Genomic DNA, 20,575 nt, shown 5'->3' with positions numbered 1-20,575 from the left:
CCATAAGGTCAAAATCTCACCATTCACAAGTTTTGACACCAAAACACATTTAACTTGGTTTAATACTTCAACTTAATCCATTTTAAGTTTATAAACATCATTAAATCGCCAATTGGGTCATAATTACCACCGAACCCTAATTTGACCCAAAGTCACAATTAGTCAACCATAATACCCTAAATGGGTTCCAATACTTCAATAATCACTATACCTAGTGATTAAACTCCAAACCAAAGCCTAATCAAGGCCAAATCGTCATCCAACCCAAAACCCGCCAAGTGACAAGAATAACTAGTCACCATAAACCCATTTCATCACCTAAAAGGGTTACACAACAATTTAACTCAAAACCCTAACTTGAATATCAAATCAAATAAATGAAATTCAGAGTTTGAGCTTACCAATACCACCACAACGTAGCTAGGAACGAAAGGAACAACTTTAAAACCCGAGACTTTGAACGATTCGAGCTTCTTCCTCGCCAAAACCTTCAATCTCTCTCTAAGTCTCTCTCTCTCTCTCTAAGAATGGATGAAGATGATGAGTGAATGTGAATGGGATCCAAAACTGATCCAAACTAGCTCATAAGCCTCACAAATCCGGCCCCATGTGATTTTACCCTTTTACCCCTCATTAAAGCAATTAAAAATAAAGAGGGTTCTGTCAGCAGCAATCGGCGCGGCGCGCCCCAACCCTGCGCGGCGCGCAACACAGCTGAACCAGATTCCTTTGCATATTAATTCCATATAAATATTAAACGAAGCCCGTTCTCGTATGTCTTTTATAAACAAGTATACAAAATAAATATTCGGGTCTTACAGATTCACTCAACCTTTGTGTTGACGTTTTTTACATATTTATTCTCAGGTAATTAGGAAATGCTTCCGCTCTAGCTAGTAAGGCAGTAGAGGTCATGCATTTGGAATGAAGAATTGTTTAAACTTTGATAGTGGCATTATGTCTTTTCATTTTAAATACATTTGGTTTGATTAGTACTTTGTTAGTTTTTTTTAAGTTATGTAAACACTTTGGTTTTTGAATAAATGTCACTATTGCTTTTAAAACGTTGCATATAGCTTGCATCGATCAGACTTTGACCTCTAGTAATACAGCACGTCAATGCCATATTTTGACGGAGTATTACATATAAGAATGGAAAGAAAGAGAATAAATATTTTATTGTACTTTTACATCTCAATTAATCTCAAGAATCTCAATTCTTTTCTATTCTTTTCTTTATATAAAATTTGTTTTCGTTTGTTGTGTACAAATCTTGGAAAATTTATGGTGAGAATATAATTGGAAAATGCAAAGTCAATTTTGATGGGGTTATTATGTTAACATACACATACTTAGAGTATCAAACTTGTAATCTTCCAATAGTATAAGGGGATTTGCAAACTCATATTTTTCTTTTTTTTTTTTTTTTTTTTTTTTTTTTGGAGAGGTAGTTAATATTAATCATAGAGAAGCAGTCAGCGCGCCAACAACATTCAACATTCGCACATAGTGATATGGGAAGCAACCGTAGAAACAAAGAAGAATATACAGGGACTACTTCCGAGGCTTTATTGCTTATAACTGCCACCACCACAACTGATGACGTGTCCACCAATGAGTGGTCAGCTGGTTCTCCGGTGGCGCCAGGTCATGTGGTTGTGTTGAGCACTTTGGTGGCTGTTTGTGGATCTTTTGTTTTTGGCTCTGCTGTAAGTTTATAACTTCTTCCATAATAACAATAATCCTAAATGATATATTTACTTGTAAACCTGTACTTTGGATGTGTGTGTATATTAGATTAGAATTGGATAAGTATTTAGTATCCTTACACTTAATTCATTCATTCAGTTACGTAATCCATTTGGTTACCATGCTATTTTATATTTCAATACCATCACTTTAATGACCTGGTTATAAGGCGTCGATCTTGTTTTCTAACAAGAGGTTTTGAAAAGGGTGGGACACAACTACGAGATACCGATTAGGCCGTGTAAATCTATGTAATCAAAAAACTTGTTCTCCATGTGTAATCTGAACTAGAAAAGGTCCCTCTTTGATATTTTATGTTTGACCAAATATGAAGAATGGTCCCTATGGTATCAGAAATATTACTGATGGTCCCTTGAACTTTTTTTTTCGTCAAAGATGATCCCATGGTTTGCATTTTGAATCACCGATGGTCCATACCTTGACCACATGGTTTGCATTTTGAATCACCGATGGTCCATATGGTGCATATCTCAAGAACCATCTTTGACGTAAAAACGCAAACGACAAGGACCATCGGTGATTCAAAATACAAAGCACGTGGACCACGAGTGATTCAAATGCAAATCTTTACAGGGACTATCCTTGACAAAAATATAATTCAGGGACCACCAGTGATTTTTGATACAAACCACAAAGACCATTCTTGATATTTTGATTTTTATATTTTAGTGACAATTAACTCTGCTAGAGACATAATTCATTTTTTGTTTGATAAATTTGAGGATACTTATGCAAAGGTGTCCTATAATTCCTATGAAAATCGACTAAATCCACACTAAGAGTCCAATGCCTTTGAAATTCCATCACTGAATATACCATTTTTGACGGGAATGCGACTAGTCTCATTGTAGGAAGAGGTGCGAATTCTTGACATGATTGGGGTTGAACCCGGGCCCACATTTTCAAAGAGCTTCAACATAGTGGGCCCCGAATTCTAAGGCAACGGGTACCATTAGCTGCCGAAGTGCGTTGGTTATTTGAGCATACTTATTTACTTCACTTCTGCAAAGGTTAATACAAGATTTTCTTTTAGGTGTCAAAAACATTTGTGTTTAACTTTTTGTGATACAATAATGTGAGAGGTTAACCATCACGAGATAGGCTGGTGGTTGGGGTCCTAATATCCTCACAAGAGGTTTCATATTCAAACCTCACTAATATCATAATTTGGAGTTACCCGTTTACAGTGACATGAGAGATCGCTATGTTTAAATATTTAAACTCAAAAGATGAATTTTGATTCGTTCTCTCAAGGAAAAATTATTATCATTTCTTATAATGTTATGTATCTGCTCATTGTTCATATGATAACTATGACCGCAACAATTTCCGCTGGGTTGCTAAAATATCAGTTTGCCTAAAAAGGTACTAACATAAAGTACGAAAATGACCAATAAAGGTAATGTAATTTTTATAATTGTCAAAAAGGATGATAATGTAGCGTCTACTTGGCGATGATGTGGATGCCAACTTGCAGCCAGGCGAATTCTCCCGCGGAGTCTTTCTAGAGGAAGGAAAGTGAAAAATTCCTTTTCGTGTAAATAGCAACCTACACGAATGGTGTAACGATTGCCCCTATCTGGTACATGGACCCGGTGAAATGGAATTTGAAAAGTATTGAAAAACATCTAGTAATGTATTTAACCAGAAAATAGATTATGCTCCTGCGGAAGTACCAAGTGAATTATAATTTGTACAATTGGTACTTCAAACTTGAAAATTAACGATACTTTTTTTTATCTTTTAAGTTGTTCCCCAATACATTACCTTTTTGGGCATCTGAAAAAGTCATGTTACTTTTATTGTCAATTTAGGTACCTTAAGTTACCTTTTCGGCAATCTGCCCTTCACAATTCGTGTACCTTTAGTTAATAGCAATGTTACTTGGACGTGCCTTTAGATCGGTTTCAAGGTTTCCACTCGGGCAGCGATGGAGACAGGGTTATTATCGCTGCATCGGCATAGTCGAAACGGGAGATGATCGCAACGGGTGGTTTAGTCCCCCTGGAGTGATCCCAATCGCCATTCTAAAAAATATAGCAATGTGTTAGTATAATAATATTATATGCACAATTTGTGCTAATTTGCAGGTTGGCTTTTCATCTCCTGCTCAAACTGGAATAATGGATGATCTTGGATTGTCTTTGGAGGAGGTAAAGACGTGTTTACGCAAAAGCTTTTTGTTGTTATCATTTTGCATTCTTTTATTGAAATGTTGTGTTTCAAGTTCACTGTTTGTTTCAAAAACAAAATACATTAACATAAAAGCAGTGTACTAAACCCAAGTGTATAACTAATCCATTTTGCAACATTTATTTGCAATGTTCTTTTTCAAGAACAATCACGATTAATAATAAATTGTTGCTCTGTATGACCTGATTTTTTAATTTGGAGCCGCTGGTAACCTAAACGTTTATAGTTCAATCAAAGTAATTATAGCTTTCCCCTTATTCTCATATCAAATATAATGATTACATGCAGTACTCAGTTTTTGGTTCAATATTGACACTTGGAGCAATGGTAGGTGCAGTTATGAGTGGGAAAATAGCCGATCGATTTGGAAGAAGAGGCGTAAGTTCTCATTTCCTTATCACTAGCACTACTAATTATCCCATTTTTCTTTAACCGTATCTAACAATAGTCATGTTTCATATTCGTTTTCTTCAGTTCGCTTATTGTTTTATATTGATATATATGAATGAATATGCAGACTATGGGACTGTCTCAAGTCTTCTGTTTCTTAGGGTGGTTGGCAATTTTATATTCAGAGGCAATAATTCCTATCCCTAACATATATATTTTTTCATAATTCTGATATATACCGTCGTCATGATAATCACATGTTCAGCAATTGGGCCTTTTCTATTAAACTTATAACTGTCGGTTACAGGCTGCTTGGTTACTTGATGCTGGAAGACTGCTGATAGGATATGGAATTGGAGTTATCTCCTATGTGGTAGTTGCAATACTTGTATTTTACATTTTGTTTATTCACGATTCTTAGTTGTTTGAAATCTTTAAGGTCTCAGCTTCAAATAACCAAACAGGTACCAGTTTATGTAGCAGAAATAACACCTAAAAACCTCCGTGGAGCATTCACGTTTGTTAACCAGGTAATATCAACCGATTATTATTAATCGTTAAGAAGATTAGATAAAAGATAATAGTGATGTCTAACTGGATTGAGCACCCTTATATACAGCTGATGATATCTGTCGGCATATCTGTAATGTGGCTTGTAGGAATTCTTATTTCTTGGCGAAGACTAGCTCTTATCGGTAACTTGTTTTTATTTTTATTGAATTTTAATGGTTTCATCATAGCTTGAGGACATGTTAATTATAAAAATGGTTTGGTTTATACGTATTTTCAGGAGTCATTCCATGTTTACTACAGCTTATAGGCTTGTTCTTCATTCCTGAGTCTCCCTAGATGGCTGGTGAGTTAGTTACAATACCAGTTGTTATACTTAATTACTGACCAAATAAGTAAATTCTTTTAATACAAGAGAGTTGCTTTTTAAAATGATAAGATATCGGTGTATAATAAACTGAAGTACCATTATTATTAACTGTTTAATAACATTTGGCTTCTTGTTTGTACATAACGAAAGAATTACTAGACAATTTGTTTTGTTTTCTATGAGATAGATAGATAGATGGTAAGTAGCTTTTTGCAGGCGAAAAAAGGTCGATGGAAAGACACTGAGTCTGCTCTACAATTACTGAGAGGAGAACTTGCAGATATTTCCAAAGAAGCTTCCGAAATCAGAGTAAGTTACTCAATACTCATGCACCTTGTTCATTTAATTTCACTTTTTGGTAAGAAATTATTCATCTATTTTAGTGGTTTAGTCAAAGGTGTCACTTTAAACCCCATTTACACGTGTAACTGTTAAGTGGGTTGTGTTTTATCTCATCTGGGTCAAATCCATACCGAAACCAAACTGTACCAGCCCAATCCAAAAACGCAACCTTTTCCAGGCGGATACCCAAATTGAAAACCTTCATGACAAGCTTCAACAAAACCATTGCGCTACTGTTTCCCCAAACCATAACCTGACAAAAGACGCTTCGAAATCTACCATCCCAAGTAAAATCAAACCACAATGCAATAACACCTCTCAATCCAATAACGCAAATTCACAAAACACCAATCCAATAACCCTCAAAGACAAACCCCCAAGCACCAAATCAAAGAATACTCTCGGTGGTTCCAAGATTATGCAATTCAAAAATTTGGCCAGAATGACCCCCAAGAAAACCAAGAAAAAACCACGTTCATCATCTTTAAAAGATAAACCAAGTACAACTAGCAACTCACGAACATCGTCTAGCAGTGTAGGGTTAAGAGATTTTGGGTCTAAGTTGGGGGTCCACTGGAGCGAACCAACAAAGTAAACCCAAACCATCTTACCTTTCGTTTATTTAAGTTTAATCATGAAGATTCTGTCCTTAAATATACGTAGTTTCAGTGGTAAGGATAAAGGAAAAAGTAGAGTCGGATGGTTTAGAAAGATTCGCACAAAAGAACTACCAGATATAGTCTTAATACAGGAAACCAAATGCAACAATGTTAACGATGAATGGGTCGAGAAAATATGGGGCTCACCAAACTTCAAATATATTCAAAAACCAAAGGTTGGTAAATCCGGTGGGATGCTAACTATCTGGGACCCAAACGTCTTCGAGGTAAATAACGCGGTTGAGAAACAACACTTCTTGGCCATCAAAGGAAAGTGGATCGGTAAGGTAAACGAATCTATCATCGTCAACGTGTACGGCCCGCACAAAGACGAAGACAAAAAGAAGTTGTGGGAAAATCTAGAGGAGCTAATGAATTATCCGGACGTTGAATGGGTACTCGGGGGTGACTTCAACGAAGTTAGAACCCAAGACGAGAGGCAAAATTGTCAATTCAATGAAAGTCGAGCAAAACGTTTCAACAATTTCATCGATAATTCGCATCTGATCGAGATTCCTCTCCTAGGTAAAAGGTTTACGCGAATTTGTGACAACGGTTTAAAATTCAGTAAGTTGGATCGTTTTTTGGTAAATGATCGTTTCATACAAACCTGGGGTGAAGTCTCGGCCATAGCTCTTGACCGAGATACATCGGACCATTGTCCGATTATTATGAGGGATACAAACGTGGACTTCGGTCCCAAACCCTTCAAACTTTTTGACATATGGCTGGACTCAGAAGAGGCTGAAAAGAAAATAATCGAAGCCTGGAGTAAACCAGTTTCAGGGAATCGGGACGATTGCAGGTTTCGGGACAAACTCAAACACGTAAAAGAGGCATTAAGACTATGGAGTAAAACAAAATATGGCACATTAGACGAGGAAATAGAAATTCTGAAAAAGGATACCGTTGTTTTGGAGGCAAAAGCTGATGCCGGAAGCATCAATGAGCTGGAAAAAGAAAAGTGGATTGAAACAAGGGTTCGATGGTTAAAAAAGGAACAAGATAAGGTCGAGATGCTCAAACAAAAAGCTCGAATCAAGTGGTACGCTGAAGGAGATGATAATACTGCTTTCTTTCATGCCTCAATTCGAAGGAAGCATAACAACTCTAGTATTCGTGGTCTGCACATTCAAGGCGTGTGGAACGAGCGACCATCTGATATAAAAAAGGAAATCCACGATTATTACAGTAATTTATTTGAGGTGAAACAGAATGACAATCCTGCTTTTGAATCTCTAAACTCACTTTCCTTCAATCACATCTCTGTGGACGAATCCAAAAGGCTAGAGTCAGCCTTCACAGACGAGGAGATGTGGGAAGCAATCAAAGATTGCGAATCTTCAAAAGCCCCGGGGCCCGACGGTTTCAATCTAAAATTTTACAAAAATTTCTTTTGGCTAATAAAGGACGAGTTGAAGAAAGCTTTAGATTGGTTTTGGACAAACGAATCGATTTCTCGAGGTTGCAATGCAAGTTTCATATCCTTGATCCCAAAGAAAACTACACCGATGAGTCTCGGAGATTATCGCCCCATTAGTCTTATCGGAAGTTTTTACAAGATAATTGCTAAGATTCTCTCGAAAAGACTTCAAACGGTGATCCAAAAGATTATTAGTGTGGAGCAAAGTGCTTTTATGAAAGGTAGATCTATTTTAGACGGAATACTCGTGGCTAATGAATTGACTGATGAGGTAAAGAAGAGAAAGAAGAAATGTATGATATTTAAGGCCGACTTCGAAAAGGCGTTCGATAGCATCAATTGGGATTTCCTTCTTAAGATTCTCGAAAGAATGGGTTTTGGCTTGAAATGGAGAAATTGGATTAAAGCATGCTTATCTTCGGCATCGGTCTCAGTTCTCGTCAATGGATCACCGACCAAGGAATTCTCCCTGCAGAAAGGTGTCCGCCAAGGAGACCCGCTCTCTCCCTACCTATTTATTATTGTATCGGAAGGACTAAACGTGTTCATCAAAAGAGCACTCCAACAGAACCTTTTTAAAGGAATAGAAGTGGGAAAAGACCGGGTAACAATCTCGCATCTTCAATATGCCGATGATACTATTGTTTTTGGTGAATGGAATAGAAGGAACGTTGGTAATTTATTTAAAGTTCTTAAGTGCTTCGAAATTTTCTCGGGTCTTAAGGTGAACTTCTCAAAGAGTGGTCTATTCGGTATCGGGGTTCAAGCGCAGGAGGTTGAAGATATGGCTCGTCGTTTTGGTTGTCAAGTCGGGAGCCTACCCCTCATGTATCTTGGTTTACCGATTGGGAGGAAAATGAATACTAGTCGTGATTGGGAACCATATATTGAAAAATTACATGCTAGGCTCGCGGATTGGAAAGCGAAATCGATGTCATTTGGTGGTCGATTAACCCTGGTTAAATCGGTACTTAGTAGCCTTCCGTTATATGCCTTCTCCCTATTCCGTGCTCCCTCAGGTGTCATCAACAAGCTCGAAGGTTTGCGTCGTATGTTTTTTTGGGGCGGGTCGGGGGATAATACCAAAATGTCATGGGTTAAATGGGAAAACATATTATTACCTTATGAGGGAGGGGGGTTAAACATCGGTTCCTTGAAAGCGAAAAACTTGGCCTTGATGGGAAAATGGTGGTGGCGTTTCTACAATGAAAAGCAATCACTTTGGGCAAAGGTTATTTCGAGCTTATATGGGCGGGACGGGGGGTTGGGTGGTCTCTCAAATCTTGGTTCGGGAAAGGGCATAGTTTGGAAAAACATTTGTAAAGTTGGAACGTACATTGACAATCTTGGCATACCCTTTTCTAACTCTTTTGTGAAGCTTGTTTGCAAAGGTGACAATACATCTTTTTGGCTAGATAAGTGGATTGGCAACTTCACACTCAAAGAAAAATTTGGCAGGCTCTATAATCTTGAGAGCAACAAGGATGTGATGATCATGGATAGATGCAATCGAGTCAATAATGGCAATGTAACTTCGTGGAATTGGTTGAGAACTCCAACAGGCAGAACTCAGACAGAATTGCATGAACTAGTGGCTCTAATCGACAGCTTCGTTTTCTCGGATGGTGCGCAAGACAAATGGTCATGGAACTTACTGCAAAATGGTAGCTTCACAACATACACATTAGCAAAGCTAATCAACGAAAAGCTTCTTCCTCCAAATAGCAGCTCAAGTTATACTGATCGACTTCATCTTCTCCCTCAAAAACTTGGTGTGTTTGTTTGGCGAGTAAAACAAAATCGAATCCCGGTTAGAGTCGAACTTGATAAAAGAGGCATTGACTTGGATTCGGTACGTTGTCCCGTATGTAACAACGACCTAGAAACAGTTGAACATGTTTTCATACACTGCTCATTTGCAAAAGATTTATGGTCTCGGATATTCCGATGGTGGAATTCAAGTAGGCAACCTTACTCGAACATGGGCGAGCTATTTCAAGGAGTTATCGACCCTTCTCAGCCGCATAAGACTTCTACGCTATGGAAGGCAATAGAATGGGTTTGTGGCTACATAATTTGGAGAAATCGGAACCTTACTGTGTTTCAAAAAAAGAAAGGTAACGGGCCAGTGGCGTTATGCGAAGTCCAAATTAAGGCATTCGAATGGATCACTAGGCGCTCGAGGAAGTCAAATTTCATGTGGAGCCAATGGCTTCTAAATCCGGGCACATATGATGATCATGGTTGATTCATAGCTTAGGCTTTTAATGACTATTGTGATGGTTTTAGAAGTACAGTTAATATAGTTTAGTCTCTACAAGCATGTCCCCAATTGCTTCTGTTCTGTTTCTTTTTGTTATTAATAAAAATTTACTTTGCCTTGCAAAAAAAAAAAAAAAAAAAAAAAAAAAAAAAAAAAAAAAAAAAAAACTATGTGGAGAATTAGTCAAGGGAGTTGAAGCCTATTTAATTAGAATATCTAAGTACCAAAGGGGCATTAACCTAGCCGTATCAAGGTGAGGTCGGGGTTCAAGTCCTAGGATGAACAGATATATTCGTGATAGATGTTGGGGTGTGTGAGTATTTTCTTTTCTATAAAAAAGAAATTCAAATATCTAAGTTAGTATTCTAGTAACAATGTTTTTGTAATCATAATTAATACAATATTGGTTTATTGTTCGATAAAAATGAAAAAAAAATGGGTTTTGGGTCAACACAGCCTGTTACCCATATTGCCAATCATGCCACCTCTAGAAAAATCAAATCGAATATCTAAGTTATTGTCATAGTAACAATGTTTTTTGTAATCATAATCAACACAATAATGATTTATAGTTAAAAAAAAAAAAAAAAAAATGGGTTTTGGGTCAACACAGCCTGTATCCGAAATTGCCCGTGGCGGATCTAGGAAATCGTAGTCACAGGTGTCATTAGTTAAAAGCTCAAAAAAATTTACACTATCCAGTAGTGTCGCTAGTTAAAAGCCTAAAAATTTTTCCACTAGATTGCGTATTTCAATGGTAGCCCGTCGTGTCACCTCTAGATAAATTATTACAGTTGGATGAAAAATGGATGATATGAATGGCATAGGAATTTCATTCATACAAAATGCATTTTTCTATACGTATTACGTTCTTAAAGTAATGCTGAAATTGGGAGGTTAATCTTGTGGTACAGGAGTATACAGAAGCCCTCGATCAACTGTCAGAAAGTAGAGTTATCGATATGTTTCAACAGGAATATGCCAAATCTCTCATTGTGAGTCTTAATTTTCTCTAATAGTATCGTGTTCTATTATTGTATTTCATGGCTTTTATTATTCATATAATGACATCTGTATAGGTTGGAATTGGATTAATGGTACTTCAGCAATTTGGAGGTGTGAATGCTATTGCATTTTATGCGAATTCCATCTTCATTTCTGCTGGTAAGTATTATTTAGATATTATTAGAATAATAAATAAAAAGTGAATTAATTTGGAGATGGGACAAGCAAAATGTAGAATGCAGGAATATTGTGTAAAAAATGAAACCTTAGTAATTTGTAAATCATAATTGTTCGATATCCTTGTTGATTTGAAGGACTTCATGATTATGGAAATATCTTAATCAATTAATGTTGTTTTTAACAGGTTTTTCAAGTACCGTTGGATCAATAGCACTGGTTATTGTTCAGGTCATTCATGCTCCCTAAACGTCACTATATTTATTTTTTGTATATATATATATATATATATATATATATATATATATATATATATATATATATATATATATTTTTTTTTTTTTTTAATTTTATGATTAATTGATTGCATTCTGCAGATTCCCTCCACCATGTTAGGTGTAGTTTTGATGGATGTATCCGGTAGACGACCACTGCTAATGGTACGGACCAAAATTCAATCATTTATCACAGATTAGTTTTTACGCATTACTTAAATGTGACATTAACCCGAACATTAATTTTTTAATTGTTAAGATTTCTGCAGTTGGAACCTGCCTTGGTTGTTTGCTATTAGGGATATCATTCTTGCTACAGGTATATTAATTTATATAAATCTGAGTTTCCACTTCAATATTATACCTTCTTGAAAATCATATTATATTTTTAGTTTTCCACTGCAGGATCTTCAGCTGTACAAGGGATTAAGCCCCATTTTGGCACTCATTGGAGTACTGGTAATGCATTTTGACAACTTATTGCTCTTAAATAACTCTCTTGCTGTAAGAAGTTTTCAACTAGTAGTCATGAAACACAAAACAGTGGGATCATTCTCAATCTTTCTGAATATTCGTTATGTTTTTCCCGTGAAGTCCACTTTCAACATGTCATTTTCTTAATGATGCAAAAAAGTCAAAAGTCTGTATATCATACAAAATTCATGGTCAAATTCTTAATGTTTATCAAGTAAACTACATAATTATTGATTATAAGATGTGTTGTATGCAGGTTTTTAAGGGATCTTATTCATTGGGCATGGGAGGGGTTCCATGGGTCATCATGTCTGAGGTATGGTTTTCATTAAGCGTATTACTTGACACTTGTTATGTTTTATTTTCTACAAACAGCCTTAAGAAATTTATCTTTTTTATTTATTTTATTTTTCCAGATTTTTCCTATAAACATTAAGAGTTCAGCCGGAAGCCTCGTGACAGTAGTTAACTGGTTTGGTTCTTGGGTCGTTTCATATTCTTTTAACTTCCTGATGGAGCTCACTACTGAAGGTTCTTTTCTTTCTTTCTGATAAAATTGGTTCCAATAGTGGTTTCATGTCATCTGTAACATCCCGCGTTTTTCCGTTAAATTTAATTTTAACACTGTCTTTTTTTTTTTTAAAACATAATCTTTCGTATTTAAATTAATAGTTTCCGTGAGTAACGTTCATTATATTCCCGCTATTTAATTTTGACATCACCCGTTTACTCGAGCGTTTTAAAATATTCTTTTGGTTAATTACCGCACCTGCTTTGAAACTTGAGGGACCAATCTCGTCACTTGGCCAAATTGGGGCAACTAGTCACCACCTCCCCACCTTCCTCACCATTCAATCACCTCCATCTCTCTCTCTTTCTCTCTAGCAAGAACACACACAAACACCCAATTCAAACATTCATCATCTAAATTCGGATCGGGAAGCAAACTTCAAAACAAATTACATATTCGTGATCCTCTCTTCATCCTCTACAATTTGATACCAACTTCATCTCGTTTGGGTAACATTTCTAAAACTCTAGATTTCTCTAAATTCGTGTTTTTTGATTTGAAATGGTGTTAGTTAGTGTCTATGGTTCGTGTCTAGCATGAATATATGATTTACTTGCTCGATTTGTTGTTTTGAGTAACTAGTTTGAGTTTTTGAAATGGGTTTGCTTAATCCTTGATTTTGGATGAGTTAATGTTGTTAGATTGTTAAAGTTCATGTTTTAATTGTGTTACTAGCATCACTAGCTTCGTTTTGATGTATAGGTTGATTTAGAAAACTTCAAAAACCCGATTAATGATTTTATGATGTTTGACTAGGGTTTAATAGTTCTTGACATGAACTTTTTGATGCTTAAATGCCATGAAATGGTAATTGTTAGTGTTTAGTGGTAATGTATGCTTCATTACCTTCAAAACGGCATATCATATGTGTAAATTGGATTCCCGGAACCCAAAATGCATTTGATGAACTTGAAACCTTGATTATGAACGTTTAATGCGGTTTTTGGTTATTGTTAGTGATGAATTGCTTGATGAAATGTGCTTAGTTGTTTTCCTTGTCAAATTACCTTTCCAACGATATATGGTATGCATTTTAAATGTTTTCGGTGGATGAAATGTGTTAAATTGTGTTTTGGTTCGAGACTTAGTCTATTTTCTGCAAACATCATTTTTCCCAGGTATGCGCGCCGCGCATACCACCGCGCGCCGCGCGAATCCAAAAACCCAGATGAATGGCCCTTTTAGTCAAGTTCTGACCTGGTTTTACACTTGGGTGCGCGCCGCGCAACCCATTGCGCGCCGCGCAAAACCCCCAGGCCAGGCTCTTGTGTTTTTAAATGTTCTCAAAATGTTTCTCGCTTAACCGTAACCCCGATTAACATGAAAATCGGCTATTGTGTTCATATATGATTTCTCATCAGGGGAAAATTGTCGGATACCCGACCCGACCCCGTTGACTTTGACTTTGACCAAGTTTGACTTTTAGTCAAACTTAACCAAACTTTTATGCAAATGTTCTAACATGCTTTTATACGTGATTCTTGCATGAAACTTGACAACATGATTCACATGCTATACTAATCGAGTCGTAACGAGCCATAGGACTAATTGAACACATTTCACCCGACCTTGTGTCGTAACCGGTTAATTGATACAACTTACTTGTTTAGGTCAAGGCTAAGCAACTTTCGTGCATACGTTACTTTGTGAAGTACTTTTATACTCGTGCACTCGAGGTGAGATCATAGTCCCATCTTTCAACAACTTTTATACTTTTAAATTATGGGATGAGAAACATATACAGTTTTATACTACATACTTTATTACTTTGAACACAAGTACAAGGAAACAAACATTCCACAGCGAGTTAGAACAAAAATCCTCAATTCGATTATCATTAGTTACACTTGCAGGGTGTAAGCGAGAACTTATATTGTGTGGCCATACGGGTTTGACAAACCCTCATTACGGACGGTTCGCTACCGTCTACGGATGAAATATATTTTCGAGAAACAGTGTATGTTCTAACACTATTGTGATGGGGTTCTAAGGAAGGAAACGTTAAGTCTTGATAATTGGGTGCTCGCGAACAATACTTTTGGAATGCAAACGATTTTGATAATCAACTATGGGAATACTAAATCTTGTGGTTCAAAAACAACGTTTACAAACACCTATGATTTCACCAACGTTTTTCGTTGACAGTTTTCTATATGTTTCTCAGGTTCATACTTGGCTATTTGATATATGCTTCCGCGTTCACTCATACTTGCTTGGGGTCAAGCATACATGCATACACTCTGATCATTTGCTTGGAGTCAAGATACATACATACATACGCTAGGGATAGCACTTTTGGATTCAAACTTTTGTTTACATACTTACTCTATTTATAGCAACTGTGTTTTTAAACAAATTATGTCGCAAGTTATTTCATTTATACTTTATGACTTTTGTAAACTAAACTTGCAAGTCTTGCACCTTTCAAATGAATGCGACATAATTTTGGTCAAACAAGTCTCATATAGGGACTACGACCACGCAACGGGACCTAAGTTAACGGCGCCGTCAATAACGGTTTTGGTCGGGTCGTTACAAGTGGTATCAGAGCGTTGGTTGTAGGGAACTAGGACGTGCATTAGTGTGTCTAACAGAGTCGTTAGGACGCATTAGTGAGTCTAGACTACAACCGGATAGTTAGCATTTGCATTCTGACATACATTTGCTATAGATAGCACTTACTTGACTACTTGTGCATTATACTTGAATCATTCTTATGCAAACTTTTTAATGGTACCTAACCTTCATCATACGAACTCGTATTCCGCCACTTTTTGGTAACACACGTAAATTCATGATTCATACACGTATGGATGACGACGACTTCATTAGTCACACTTGTTCGGGAACTCTGTCTCCCGGATTGTTATTTGCCACCGTTTCAACTTACTATCGGTTTCCCACTAGTGTTTCTTACTATCTACTTTTTGGTGTTACTACCATCACTACTCTAGGTGAGTATCGTCATCAACATTTATCACTACGGTTGCGTGCTACTCGTTATCATGACTCGTTACTCTTTTCATACCTGAATACCTTATTGTCTGACTCGAACCACATTGACGTGAACAATCATTTATACACTTCCCTCGGGGAACGCTTCTTTATAGTTGCACTAATTCTTTCGATTCAATACGAGTCACGTTAGAGACGTCGTTACACTTTGTTTATTTTAAACTTCACGATTACACGAACTTGAATCTATAGAGTGATGTGGGAATGGAGGTATGAGTTAGCGTAATATAATGACACTCGATCAACGTGGTTATATTACGGTAAGACATACCAAAGTTCTAATGACACGTGATGGTGGTTAGACTCGATCAACCTAATCACCACCATGTGCCATGTACATGACTTCATCCTTTCATGTTTGGACATCCGAAAACTCCGAGAATATTTATAACAACCATACCGGGGACACACCTTCAATTATTGTCAAATTATATTTATGCTTCCGAATGAATTACCGATTCCATTCGACTTCAACCGTATGTCGCACGGGTATACTAGCTCGTCCTCGCGCAGTCTTATTGACTAACTACAATTTACTCGTTATGCTCACATCGGGGCGGAAACTTCTCTTGCATCACCCTCGTACTTCCGGTTCAGGAGGTCCTTATTCTAAATTCTCAATGGAGAGCGACTCTTCACGTCATACAAGTATTCGCCGCGAGGGTGGATAGTCTTAACAATCGTTTTCAAAACCCGATAAGAACTTGCCCCGACGAACGTTTTTGAAAACCGATAAATCTTCCGCGACGCGAATTTTCTTGAGAAACTTGTCCTAGCTAACGTTTTCAATTCCTAGCAAACTTGTTCAATATGCCTTAGGGAAATGTACCCCGTTTCGGATCGAGATCCTCGTTTCACTTCTAGATTTTGGAGTACCTTACAAAAAGCCTCGGGACCACGTTTAAACATGGGTACCGCGTACCATCCACAACCCGACGGACCGAACAAACATACGATTTAAGTCTTGAAAACCATAATACGAATTTGTATTACCAACTTCAAATTTACTTGAGAAAAGTATTTTCCTTTAACCGAATCCTCGTACTACAATGATTTTCATTCGAGTTTTAACGTCACTCCTTTTGAAACCACATGTGACCGGAAACGTCATTCTCCTTTGTCGAACCAAGTAAACGATGATCAATTCACCGGGGCCGAGGTTATTTATGAGCAACCGAGAAAATTTATTCATATTCAGGTAAAACCCTACGCGACTCGTAATCACCAAGAGCTACGCCGATGTTAGACGTAAACATTTCAAATTCCACGTGGGAAACCGCGTCACGTTAAGAGTCGCACCTTGGAAAGGTGCAATCCATTTCGGGAAAACGTAGGAAGCTAAATCCGTGATATTTTATCCTTTTGAAATCTTGGGGCGTTTTAGACCCGTTGCTAGCCGTTTAGATTTTCCGGCTCATTTCGAGTCTCCGTTTATCCTACATTCGATGTATCAACTTAAAGACGTGTTTTGCGAAACGAGAACTTGTTATCTCCTTTGATGAACTCACCATCGACGATAACCCTCACTTCCTAGGAGGACCGGTTGAAACCATGAATCGTGAAGCCAAACCTTAAAACAACATACGACCCCGACCTTCAAGTTCGTTGAAATGCTCAAGGACGTACCTTCACTTATTCGTAGAATTTACAACGCAAGATCTCGAGTAAGATTCAACAACTACTACTTCCAACTAAATTTCGGGACGAAATTTCTTTTGAGGCGTGGATAATGTAACATCCCGCGTTTTTCCGTTAAATTTAATTTTAACACCGTCTTTTTTTTTTTAAAACATAATCTTTCGTATTTAAATTAATAGTTTCCGTGAGTAACGTTCATTATATTCCCGCTATTTAATTTTGACATCACCCGTTTACTCGAGCGTTTTAAAATATTCTTTTGGTTAATTACCGCACCCGCTTTGAAACTTGAGGGACCAATCTCGTCACTTGGCCAAATTGGGGCAACTAGTCACCACCTCCCCACCTTCCTCACCATTCAATCACCTCCATCTCTCTCTCTTTCTCTCTAGCAAGAACACACACAAACACCCAATTCAAACATTCATCATCTAAATTCGGATCGGGAAGCAAACTTCAAAACAAATTACATATTCGTGATCCTCTCTTCATCCTCTACAATTTGATACCAACTTCATCTCGTTTGGGTAACATTTCTAAAACTCTAGATTTCTCTAAATTCGTGTTTTTTGATTTGAAATGGTGTTAGTTAGTGTCTATGGCTCGTGTCTAGCATGAATATATGATTTACTTGCTCGATTTGTTGTTTTGAGTAACTAGTTTGAGTTTTTGAAATGGGTTTGCTTAATCCTTGATTTTGGATGAGTTAATGTTGTTAGATTGTTAAAGTTCATGTTTTAATTGTGTTACTAGTATCACTAGCTTCGTTTTGATGTATAGGTTGATTTAGAAAACTTCAAAAACCCGATTAATGATTTTGTGATGTTTGACTAGGGTTTGATAGTTCTTGACATGAACTTTTTGATGCTTAAATGCCATGAAATGGTAATTGTTAGTGTTTAGTGGTAATGTATGCTTCATTACCTTCAAAACGGCATATCATATGTGTAAATTGGATTCCCGGAACCCAAAATGCATTTGATGAACTTGAAACCTTGATTATGAACGTTTAATGCGGTTTTTGGTTATTGTTAGTGATGAATTGCTTGATGAAATGTGCTTAGTTGTTTTCCTTGTCAAATTACCTTTCCAACGATATATGGTATGCATTTTAAATGTTTTCGGTGGATGAAATGTGTTAAATTGTGTTTTGGTTCGAGACTTAGTCTATTTTCTGCAAACAGCATTTTTCCCAGGTATGCGCGCCGCGCATACCACCGCGCGCCGCGCGAATCCAAAAACCCAGATGAATGGCCCTTTTAGTCAAGTTCTGACCTGGTTTTACACTTGGGTGCGCGCCGCGCAAAACCCCCAGGCCAGGCTCTTGTGTTTTTAAATGTTCTCAAAATGTTTCTCGCTTAACCGTAACCCCGATTAACATGAAAATCGGCTATTGTGTTCATATATGATTTCTCATCAGGGGAAAATTGTCGGATACCCGACCCGACCCCGTTGACTTTGACTTTGACCAAGTTTGACTTTTAGTCAAACTTAACCAAACTTTTATGCAAATGTTCTAACATGCTTTTATACGTGATTCTTGCATGAAACTTGACAACATGATTCACATGCTATACTAATCGAGTCGTAACGAGCCATAGGACTAATTGAACACATTTCACCTGACCTTGTGTCGTAACCGGTTAATTGATACAACTTACTTGTTTAGGTCAAGGCTAAGCAACTTTCGTGCATACGTTACTTTGTGAAGTACTTTTATACTCGTGCACTCGAGGTGAGATCATAGTCCCATCTTTCAACAACTTTTATACTTTTAAATTATGGGATGAGAAACATATACAGTTTTATACTACATACTTTATTACTTTGAACACAAGTACAAGGAAACAAACATTCCACAGCGAGTTAGAACAAAAATCCTCAATTCGATTATCATTAGTTACACTTGCAGGGTGTAAGCGAGAACTTATATTGTGTGGCCATACGGGTTTGACAAACCCTCATTACGGACGGTTCGCTACCGTCTACGGATGAAATATATTTTCGAGAAACAGTGTATGTTCTAACACTATTGTGATGGGGTTCTAAGGAAGGAAACGTTAAGTCTTGATAATTGGGTGCTCGCGAACAATACTTTTGGAATGCAAACGATTTTGATAATCAACTATGGGAATACTAAATCTTGTGGTTCAAAAACAACGTTTACAAACACCTATGATTTCACCAACGTTTTTCGTTGACAGTTTTCTATATGTTTCTCAGGTTCATACTTGGCTATTTGATATATGCTTCCGCGTTCACTCATACTTGCTTGGGGTCAAGCATACATGCATACACTCTGATCATTTGCTTGGAGTCAAGATACATACATACATACGCTAGGGATAGCACTTTTGGATTCAAACTTTTGTTTACATACTTACTCTATTTATAGCAACTGTGTTTTTAAACAAATTATGTCGCAAGTTATTTCATTTATACTTTATGACTTTTGTAAACTAAACTTGCAAGTCTTGCACCTTTCAAATGAATGCGACATAATTTTGGTCAAACAAGTCTCATATAGGGACTACGACCACGCAACGGGACCTAAGTTAACGGCGCCGTCAATAACGGTTTTGGTCGGGTCGTTACATCATCAAGCCAATATGGTAGTAGAACAAATAAATAATAGATTACTTATTTTGCTGAATTTCCTTGAACTTATTTTACTCATTGGAATAATAAATTATCCACAAAATGTTTTGGTGGAATTCATTTTTAGTTGAACCGTGTCTTACCATTAAAACAATATACACATGAACACGACTAAGGGGACTTAGAGAATTGACGGATATCTTACTTCGCCTGCAGGAACCTTTTTCATGTTCGCAAGCATATGCTGCTTAACTGTTTGGTTCGTCGCAAAGTTAGTTCCGGAAACCAAGGGCCTGACTCTAGAAGAAATACAAGCATCTATGAACTCATTAACAAGGACTTTAAGGTAGTGTCTACTGTTGAGAAGCAAATTCGAATTACTTTTATGTATTATTATGTACATAACAATTGATCAATCCTTAATTAGCGATGTTACTTAATTACGGATTGAGTGCAATAAGATTATAATGGAGGACGGAATGTTTGATGATTATTTTGGGCCCCGATGATCGTCTTTCACTTTAACTATCAAGTGATCAACCACCCCGACCCGGTCTTGATTGTTAATTAGCATAATTCACCTTTGCGCGATGTAAAAATCCCTTGGGCAAGATCACAAGTGAAAATTACAGAGGCCTGGGCAAAAATGGCAAAGAATCAACAACCTATAAATGAGAGGCCATGCTCCCTATTTATAGTGTTCGAGATATCCGCGGTCTGCGAATTACCTAACCATCCGCGGAAACTCAGCGGATTAAACCGCAGTCTCTTATTAATGCGGAAACATAACTGCTGTACTTTATTTTCAGCAAATATTGCATATCTTGGCTTTAGGGTCCGCGTAATTCTGCTCTTGGCCTGTAGCAAATAAAATATACATATACAACGCTATGTATATGATC

General features: G+C 37.1%; 1 pseudogene; it reads left to right on the top strand.

The window, feature by feature from the left end:
• Positions 1-1,497: 1,497 nt before the first annotated feature.
• Positions 1,498-20,155, top strand: LOC139847620 (sugar transporter ERD6-like 5; annotated as a pseudogene).
• The last annotated feature ends 420 nt before the right edge of the window (positions 20,156-20,575 follow it).

The sequence above is a fragment of the Rutidosis leptorrhynchoides genome, chromosome 5 (assembly GCF_046630445.1).
Source record: "Rutidosis leptorrhynchoides isolate AG116_Rl617_1_P2 chromosome 5, CSIRO_AGI_Rlap_v1, whole genome shotgun sequence".
Taxonomy (NCBI): Eukaryota; Viridiplantae; Streptophyta; class Magnoliopsida; order Asterales; family Asteraceae; genus Rutidosis; species Rutidosis leptorrhynchoides.
Note: the sequence above shows the minus strand (reverse complement) of the source record. Positions and strands in the feature narration are given on the sequence as shown.